The following is a 10,363-nucleotide window of genomic DNA, read 5'->3' on the forward strand; positions in this document are numbered from 1 at the left end:
GCATGGTCCTCTCATCCCCCAATCCTGGTATGCATGGTCCCCTCACCCCCCCAATCTTGGTATGCATGGTCCCCTCACCCCCCTTTCATGGTATGCATGGTCCTCTCACCCCCCCTCCCAATCCTGGTATGCATGGTCTCCTCACCCCCCTACCCTGCTATGCATGGTCCCCTCACCCCCTATACTGGTATGCATGGTCTTCTCACCCCCCCCAATCTTGGTATGCATGGTCCCCTCACCCCCTATACTGGTATGCATGGTCTTCTCACCCCCCCAATCTTGGTATGCATGGTCCCCTAACCCCCCTTTCATGGTATGCATGGTCCTCTCTCCCCCCCAATCCTGGTATGCATGGTCCTCTCACCCCCCAATCCTGGTATGCATGGTCCTCTCATCCCCCAATCCTGGTATGCATGGTCCCCTCACCCCCCCAATCTTGGTATGCATGGTCCCCTCACCCCCCTTTCATGGTATGCATGGTCCTCTCACCCCCCCTCCCAATCCTGGTATGCATGGTCTCCTCACCCCCCAATCCTGGCATGCATGGTCCCCTCACCCCCTAATCCTGGTATGCATGGCCTTCTCACCCCCCTATCCTGGTATGTATGGTCCCCCTCATCCCCTATCCTGGTATGTATGGTCCCCCTCATCCCCCTATCCTGGTATGTATGGTCCCCCTCATCCCCCTATCCTGGTATGTATGGTCCCCCTCATCCCCCTATCCTGGTATGTATGGTCCCCCTCATCCCCCTATCCTGGTATGTATGGTCCCCCTCACCCCCAATCCTGGTATGCATGGCCCTCTCACCCCCCAATCCTGGTATGCATGGCCCTCTCACCCCCCTATCCTGGCATGTATGGTCCCCCTCATCCCCCTATCCTGGTATGTATGGTCCCCCTCATCCCCCTATCCTGGTATGCATGGTCCCCTCACCCCCAATCCTGGTATGCATGGTCCCCTCACCCCCCAATCCTGGCATGCATGGTCCTCTCACCCCCCTATCCTGGCATGTATGGTCCCCCTCATCCCCCTATCCTGGCATGTATGGTCCCCCTCATCCCCCTATCCTGGCATGTATGGTCCCCCTCATCCCCCTATCCTGGCATGTATGGTCCCCCTCACCCCCCTATCCTGGTATGCATGGTCCCCTCACCCCCCAATCCTGGTATGCATGGTCCCCTCACCCCCCAATCCTGGTATGCATGGTCCCCTCACCCCCCAATCCTGGTATGCATGGTCCTCTCACCCCCCTATCCTGGCATGTATGGTCCCCCTCATCCCCCTATCCTGGCATGTATGGTCCCCCTCATCCCCCTATCCTGGCATGTATGGTCCCCCTCATCCCCCTATCCTGGTATGCATGGTCCCTCACCCCCAATCCTGGTATGCATGGTCCCCTCACCCCCCAATCCTGGTATGCATGGCCCTCTCACCCCCCTATCCTGGTATGCATGGTCCCCTCACCCCCCTTTCCTGGTATGCATGATCCCCCTCACCCCCCAATCCTGGTATGCATGGCCCTTTCACCCCTCTTTCCTGGTATGCATGGTCCCCTCACCCCCTTTTCCTGGTATGCATGGTCCCCTCACCCCCTTTTCCTGGTATGCTTGGTCCCCTCACCCCTCTTTCGTGGTATGCATGGTCTCCTCACCCCCCAATCCTGATATGAATGGTTCCCCTCACCCCTATTAAACTGCACACATTAAAAGAAAAAAACATTTATACTCACCTTTCTTCCCTGTGTCCAGCGCTGTCCTGTTCTGGGCGTGTTGTGGTGCCGGACTCGGCGCCTGCGCAGTCCTTGCTTTCCTCCGCCATGTTCTTGAAGACACACTGCAGTGTGTGTTCAACAAAATGGCGGCGGTAAGCGCGGACTGCGCAGGCGCTGATTCTGGCGCTACAACACGCCCACTCCAGACACCTGAAGACGCAAGACCCCACCGGCAACAGCAACACCGGGTTTGGTAAGGTGTTGCGGAGATGGCGGTATGCGTTCAGTGCTTACGCATACCGCGATCTCTTGGGGGAATGCGTCACTCTGTGGGATGCGTCACTCTGGGTCCAGACTGCGCAGGCGTGTCGCGCTTGCGCAGTCTATAAAGGCTTCAGACAGAGTGACGCTCCCCCGGTTATATTATAGACATGTCTCTCACTAATAATGCTAGTAGTGTGTGTGTAAAATATTGGAGCTGTAGGTGTTAAATTAAAGAATTCACGGAAAAAACTGGCCTGTGCTCCCGCTCTATTTTCTCCGCCAGAGTGGGCAAGCCAGTGACTAAGGGCAGATATTAATAGCCTAGAGAGGGACCATGGCTATTGACCCCCCTGGTTAAAAACATCTGCCCCACAACAACCCAGAAAAGGCACATCTGTTAAATGCCCAATTTCAGCACTTACCCTCTTTCTTCCGATTGCCCTGTAGCGGGTGGCGTATGGGCTAATAAAGGGTTAATGTCACCTTGCTATTGTAAGGTGACATTAAGCCTGGTTAATAATGGAGAGGTGTCAATAAGACACATCCATTATTAATCCAATAGTATGAAAGGGTTAAAAAAAACCCACACAGATATTAATAATAAAGACTTTTAATGAAATAAATAAACACACATTTTTTCATCTTTATTGCACACCCAATCCAATCAAAGCCATCGTTCTCCTGTAAAAAATCCAAAATAAAAAAGCAACAATATCCCATACCTGTCTGCCGTACTGTCATGTCCCAATCCATCTCAAGGGGTTAAATAGTTTACAACCAGGACCGGTGCTAATGCAACCGGCCCAGCTGTAAACCACGGAGGAATGAAGGAAAAGCTGCCTGCGCAGCCTCCCCGCCTGACCGGAGATGAACTGATTAGCGTGGGAACGTTTCTGAACATTTTCCCACCGTGTCAGTTCACCGTGGGTCAGGCGGGGAGTCTGTGCAGCCTAAATAATGTCAGCGGTAGTCACTGAGGCTGCACAGACTCCCCGCCTGACCTGAGGTGAACTCACCAGCCTGGGAAAATGTTCAGAAGCTTAAATAACAAAAATCACCTGTAAAGGCTTCCTTAGAGTTTAACCCCTTAACACCCAGAGCTATTTTTGCTTTTGCGTTTTTCGCTCCCCTTCTTCCCAGAGCCATATCTTTTTTATTTTTCCACCAATATGGCCATGTGAGGGCTTGTTTTTTTTTGTGGGACGAATTGTACTTTTGAATGACACCATTGGTTTTACCATGTCCGTGTAACAAAAAACGGGAAAAAAAATTCCAAGTGCGGTGAAATTGCAAAATTAGTGCATTCCCACACTTTATTTTTTGTTTGGCTTTTTTTACTAGGTTCACTGAACAATAAAACTGAGCTGCCATTATATATCCCCCTGCGCCCAGCGAGAAAAATAGCTCTCTGGACTTGGTGTATATACAGTATGTCCCCCTCACTATAGAACATTGCTCTCTGGACGCAGTGTATATATGTCCCCCCCGCGCTCAATATAGAACATTGCTCTCTGGACTTGTTATATATACAGTTAGGTCCATATATATTTGGACAGAGACAACATTTTTCTAATTTTGGTTCTAGACATTACCACAATGAATTTTAAACAAAACAATTCAGATGCAGTTGAAGTTCAGACTTTCAGCTTTTATTTGAGGGTATCCACATTAACATTGGATGAAGGGTTTAGGAGTTTCAGCTCCTTAACATGTGCCACCCTATTTTTAAAGGGACCAAAAGTAATTGGACAATTGACTCCAAGGCTATTTCATGGACAGGTGTGGGCAATCCCTTCATTATGTCATTCTCAGTTAAGCAGATAAGAGGCCTGGAGTTGATTTGAGGTGTGGTGCTTGCATTTGGAAGGTTTTGCTGTGAAGGAAACATCGGTCAAAGGAGCTCTCCATGCAGGTGAAACAAGCCATCCTTAAGATGCAAGAACAGAAAAAACCCATCCGAGAAATTGCTACAACATTAGGAGTGGCAAAATCTACAGTTTGGTACATTCTGAGAAAGAAAGCACTGGTGAACTCATCAATGCCAAAAGACCTGGGCGCCCACGGAAGACAACAGTGGTGGATGATCGCAGAATAATCTCCATGGTGAAGAGAAACCAAGTGACCAACACTCTCCAGGAGGTAGGCATATCAATATCCAAATCTACCATAAAGAGAAGACTGCATGAAAGTAAATACAGAGGGTTCACTACACGGTGCAAGCCACTCATAAGCATCAAGAATCAAAAGGCTAGACTGGACTTTGCTAAAAAACATCTAAAAAAGCCAGCACAGTTCTGGAAGAACATTCTTTGGACAGATGAAACCAAGATCAACCTCTACCAGAACGATGGAAAGAGAAAGTATGGCGAAGGCGTGGTACAGCTCATGATCCAAAGCATACCACATCATCTGTAAAACACGGCGGAGGCAGTGTGATGGCTTGGGCATGCATGGCTGCCAGTGGCACTGGGTCACTAGTGTTTATTGATGATGTGACACAGGACAGAAGCAGCCGAATGAATTCTGAGGTATTCAGAGCCATACTGTGTGCTCAGATCCAGCCAAATGCAGCCAAACTGATTGGTCGTCGTTTCATACTACAGATGGACAATGACCCAAAACATAAAGCCAAAGCAACCCAGGAGTTTATTAAAGCAAAGAAGTGGAATATTCTTGAATGGCCAAGTCTGTCACCTGATCTCAGCCCAATTGAGCATGCATTTCACTTGTTAAAGACTAAACTTCAGACAGAAAGGCCCAAAACAAACAGCAACTGAAAACCACCGCAGTGAAGGCCTGAAAACCACCGCAGTGAAGGCCTGGCAGAGCATCAAAAAGGAGGAAACACAGCGTCTGGTGATGTCCATGAGTTCAAGACTTCAGGCAGTCATTGCCAACAAAGGGTTTTCAACCAAGCACAAGAAATGAACATTTTATTTACAATAATTGAATCTGTCCAATTACTTTTGGTCCCTTTAAAAACAGGGGGGCACATGTTAAGGAGCTGAAACTCCTAAACCCTTCATCCAATTTTAATGTGGATACCCTCAAATGAAAGCTGAAAGACTGAACTTTTGAAAACTGAATTGTTTTGTTTAAAATTCATTGTGGTAATGTCTAGAACCAAAAATAGAAAATTGTTGTCTCTGTCCAAATATATATGGACCTAACTGTATATTTCCCTCCGCACTCAGTATAGAACATTGCTCTCTGGACTCAGTGTATATATGTCCCCCCAGTGCTCAGTATTGAACATTGCGCCCTGGACTCAGTGGATCATCGCTGCATTGTACTGATCGCAGGTAGATCCACTGTGATCACCGACCCATTACCAGATCCATTACATCCTATTGGTGACATTTCTGTTGCAGGCCCTGGCACCTGCTCTGCAGATAATGGACGCTCCGCATGTCAGTGTCCGCATGTCATTGTCTGGGTAGTCCGCATGTCAGTGTCCGGGTGGTCCTCATGTCAGTGTCCGGTGGTCCTCATGTTAGTGTCCGGGTGGTAAGCATGTCAGTGTCCGGGTGGTCCGCATTTCAGTGTCCGGGTGGTCCTCATGTCAGTGTCCGGGTGGTCCTCATGTCAGTGTCCGGGTGGTCCGCATGTCAGTGTCCGGGTGGTCCGCATGTCAGTGTCCGGGTGGTCCGCATGTCAGTGTCCGGGTGGTCCGCAGGCGCACCCATCGTGGACATTACTAGAAATCCCATGCACTACTCTGTAACATTCGGCCGCTGCATACTGTAAATACGCAGCAATTTCTGACAGAGGCTGCAGACCCTCACTTGCATAGGCGGACATATCGCCTGTGCAGCCTATGAGGCTGCATCGGGGCCCAGAGGCTCCAGGGGCCCCTGCAGGATGGCTAATGAGGGCAATCTGGCCTGTTTATCCGGGCCGCGAGGCTCCGGGGGGGGCCCTGGCCAGATTGCCCTCGTGCAGTGGGCAGGGAGCAATCCCAGCAGCTCCGCTGCCTACAAGAGAAAATTGCAGCAGAATGGAGCTGCAGGGATCCATCTTGCCCAGCGCCCGTACTTCCTGTCTCTGACACAGACAGCAGCGCCGCTGGATGACGTCGTTGGATAACGTCATTGTTCAGCGGCCGGCTGTGCCAGAGAGAGGAAGCAGCCCAAGGCGGTGATGTTGAGGCTGCGTGATAGCGTGCAGACAGGTGTGAGGTGCTGTGTGTGTGTTTTTGTTTTTTTTTAATGTACGGCAATGATGGGGGTGATGGGGAGAAGGCAGTGATGGGGGTGATGGGGAGAAGGCAATGATGGGGGTGATGGGGAGAAGGCAATGATGGGGTGATGGGGAGAAGGCAATGATAGGGGTGATGGAGAAGGCAATGATGGGGGTGATGGGGAGAAGGCAATAATGGGGGTGATGGGGAGAAGGCAATAATGGGGGTGATGGGGAGAAGGCAATGATGGGGGTGATGGAGAGAAGGCAATAATGGGGGTGATGGGGAGAAGGCAATGATGGGGGTGATGGGGAGAAGGCAATGATGGGGGTGATGAGGAGAAGGCAATGATAGGGTGATGGAGAGGGCAATGATGGGGGTGATGGGGAGAAGGCAATGATGGGGGTGATGAGGAGAAGGCAATGATAGGGTGATGGAGAAGGCAATGATGGGGGTGATGGGGAGAAGGCAATGATGGGGTGATCGGGAGAAAGCAATGATGGGGATGATGAGGAGAAGGCAATGATGGGGATGGTGGAGGAGGAAATGATGGAAGTGGTGGAATGGGCAACGATGGGGATGTGGGGGAGGAGGAAATGATGGAGGTGGTGGAAAGGGCAATGAAGATGGTAGTGGAAAAGACAATGATGGGAGTGGTAGGGAAGGAGGCAATGATGGGGGTGGAGGAGGAGAAGGCAATGATGGAGGTGGTGAAAAGGGCAATGATGGGGGTGATGGAGAGGGCAATGATGGGGTGGTAGGGGAGACGGCAATTATGGAGGTGGTGGAAAGGGCAATGATGGGGGTGGGGGAGAAGGCAATGATGGAGATGGGGAGAAGGGAATGATGGTGGTAGTGGAAAAGACAATGATGGGAGTGGTGGGGAAGGAGGCAATGATGGGGATGGAGGAGGAGAAGGCAATGATGGAGGTGGTGGAAAGGGCAATGATGGGGTGGTAGGGGAGACGGCAGTGATGGAGGTGGTGGAAAGGGCAATAATGGGGGTGGGTGGGGGAGGAGGAAATTATGGAGGTGGTGGAATGGGCAATGATGGGAGTGTTGGAGGAAGAGACAATGATGGGGGTGGTGGTGGAATAGGCAATGATGGGGTGGCAGGGGAGAAAGCAATGATAGTGGTGGGGGAGAAGGCAATGATGGAGGTGGTGAAGAGATCAATGATGGGTTGGGGAGAAGACAATAATGGGAGGTGGTGGGAGGAGGACAATGAGGGGTGTGGGGGATTAGGATGGGAGGAAGGGGGACTTATAATGGACTTAGGAACAGGGGGAGGTGGAGGAAGACTTAATTATCGCTTATTATGTCTAACACAGTCCCTTAGTATATAGTGTACATACTTATTATGTACAGTGCCTTGCGAAAGTATTCAGCCCCCTGGAACTTTTCAACCTTTTCCCACATATCATGCTTCAAACATAAAGATACCAAATGTAAATTTTTGGTGAAGAATCAACAACAAGTGGGACACAATTGTGAAGTTGAACTAAATTTATTGGTTGTTTTGCATTTTTTGTGGAAATTCAAAACTGAAAAGTGGGGCGTGCAATATTATTCGGCCCCTTTACTTTCAGTGCAGCAAACTCACTCCAAAAGTTCATTGTGGATCTCTGAATGATCCAATGTTGTCCTAAATGACTAATGATGATAAATATAATCCACCTGTGTGTAATCAAGTCTCCGTATAAATGCACCTGCTCTGTGATAGTCTCAGGGTTCTGTTTGAAGCACAGAGAGCATCATGAAGACCAAGGAACACAACAGGCAGGTCCGTGATACTGTTGTGGAGAAGTTCAAAGCCAGATTTGGATACAAAATTATTTCCAAAACTTTAAACATCCCAAGGAGCACTGTGCAAGCGATCATATTGAAATGGGAGTATCATACCACTGCAAATCTACCAAGACCCGGCCGTCCCTCTAAACTTTCATCTCAAACAAGGAGAAGACTGATCAGAGATGCAGCCAAGAGGCCCATGATCACTCTGGATGAACTGCAGAGATCTACAGCTGAGGTGGGACAGTCTGTCCATAGGACAACAATCAGTCGTACACTGCACAAATCTGGCCTTTATGGAAGAGTGGCAAGAAGAAAGCCATTTCTCAAAGATATCCATAAAAAGTGTCGTTTAAAGTTTGCAACAAGCCACCTGGGAGACACACCAAACATGTGGAAGAAGGTGCTCTGGTCAGATGAAACCAAAATTGAACTTTTTGGCAACGATGCCAAACGATATGTTTGGCGTAAAGGCAACACAGCTCATCACCCTGAACACACCATCCCCACTGTCAAACATGGTGGTGGCAGCATCATGGTTTGGGCCTGCTTTTCTTCAGCAGGGACAGGGAAGATGGTTAAAATTGATGGGAAGATGGATGGAGCCAAATACAGGACCATTCTTGAAGAAAACCTGTTGGAGTCTGCAAAAGACCTGAGACTGGGACAGAGATTTGTCTTCCAACAAGACAATGATCCCAAACATAAAGCAAAATCTATAATGGAATGATTCACAAATAAACGTATCCAGGTGTTAGAATGGCCAAGTCACAGTCCAGACCTGAATCCAATCGAGAATCTGTGGAAAGAGCTGAAAACTGCTGTTCACAAACGATCTCCATCCAACCTCACTGAGCTCGAGCTGTTTGCCAAGGAAGAATGGGCAAGAATTTCAGTCTCTCGATGTGCAAAACTGATAGAGACATACCCCAAGTGACTGCATCTGTAATCGCAGCAAAAGGTGGCACAACAAAGTATTAAGCTACAGGGGCCGAATAATATTGCACGCCCCACTTTTCAGTTTTTGAATTTCAGCAAAAATTTAAAATAACCAATAAATTTCGTTCAACTTCACAATTGTGTCCCACTTGTTGTTGATTCTTCACCAAAAATTTACATTTGGTATCTTTATGATTGAAGCATGATATGTGGGGAAAGGTTGAAAATTTCCAGGGGGCCGAATACTTTCACAAGGCACTGTATAACACAGTCCCTTAGCATATAGTATATGTACTTATTATGTATAACACAGCCCCTTACTATATAGTGTACTCACTAATTCTGTATAACACCATCCTTAGTTACATAGTTTCCTCTTTTATTATGTACTAGCTGAAGAGCCCGGCGCTGCCCGGGCATAGTAACTAACTGTGGTTAGTTACAGCAAATTATAATTATCCTCCATCCCATAGTCCCGTGCCCATATACCCATCATACATATCCTCCATCCCATAGTCGAGTGCCCATATACCCATCACACATCCTCCATCCCATAGCCCCGTGCCCATATACCCGCTATACATATCCTCCATCCCATAGTCCCGTGCCCATATACCCATCATACATATCCTCCATCCCATAGTCCAGTGCCCATATACCCGTCATACATATCCTCCATCCCATAGTCCAGTGCCCATATACCCATCATACATCCTTCATCTCATAGTCCCATGCCCATATACCCATCACACATCCTCCATCCCATAGTCCCGTGCCCATATACCCGTCATATATATCCTCCATCCCATAGTCCCGTGCCCATATACCCATCATACATATCCTCCATCCCATAGTCCCGTGCCCTTATACCCATCATACATATCCTCCATCCCATAGTCCCGGGCCCATATACCCATCATACATATCCTCCATCCCATAGTCGAGTGCCCATATACCCCTCATACATATCCTCCATCCCATAGTCCCGTACCCATATACCCATCATACATATCCTCCATCCCATAGTCCCGTGCCCATATACCCATCATACATATCCTCCATCCCATAATCCCGTGCCCATATACCCATCATACATATCCTCCATCTCATAGTCCCGTGCCCATATACCCATCATACATATCCTCCATCCCATGGTCCAGTGCCCATATACCCATCACACATCCTCCATCCCATAGTCCTGTGCCCATATACCCATCATACATCCTTCATCTCATAGTCCCATGCCCATATACCCATCATACATATCCTCCATCCCATAGTCCAGTGCCCATATACCCATCATACATCCTTCATCTCATAGTCCCATGCCCATATACCCACCATGCATATCCTCCATCCCATAGTCCAGTGCCCATATACCCATCACACATCCTCCATCCCATAGTCCTGTGCCCATATACCCATCATACATCCTTCATCCCATAGTCCCGTGCCCATATACCCATCATACATATCC

The sequence above is a fragment of the Dendrobates tinctorius genome, unplaced genomic scaffold (assembly GCF_039654945.1).
Source record: "Dendrobates tinctorius isolate UK_male_01 unplaced genomic scaffold, ASM3965494v1 ptg000063l, whole genome shotgun sequence".
NCBI classification, from domain to species: Eukaryota; Metazoa; Chordata; class Amphibia; order Anura; family Dendrobatidae; genus Dendrobates; species Dendrobates tinctorius.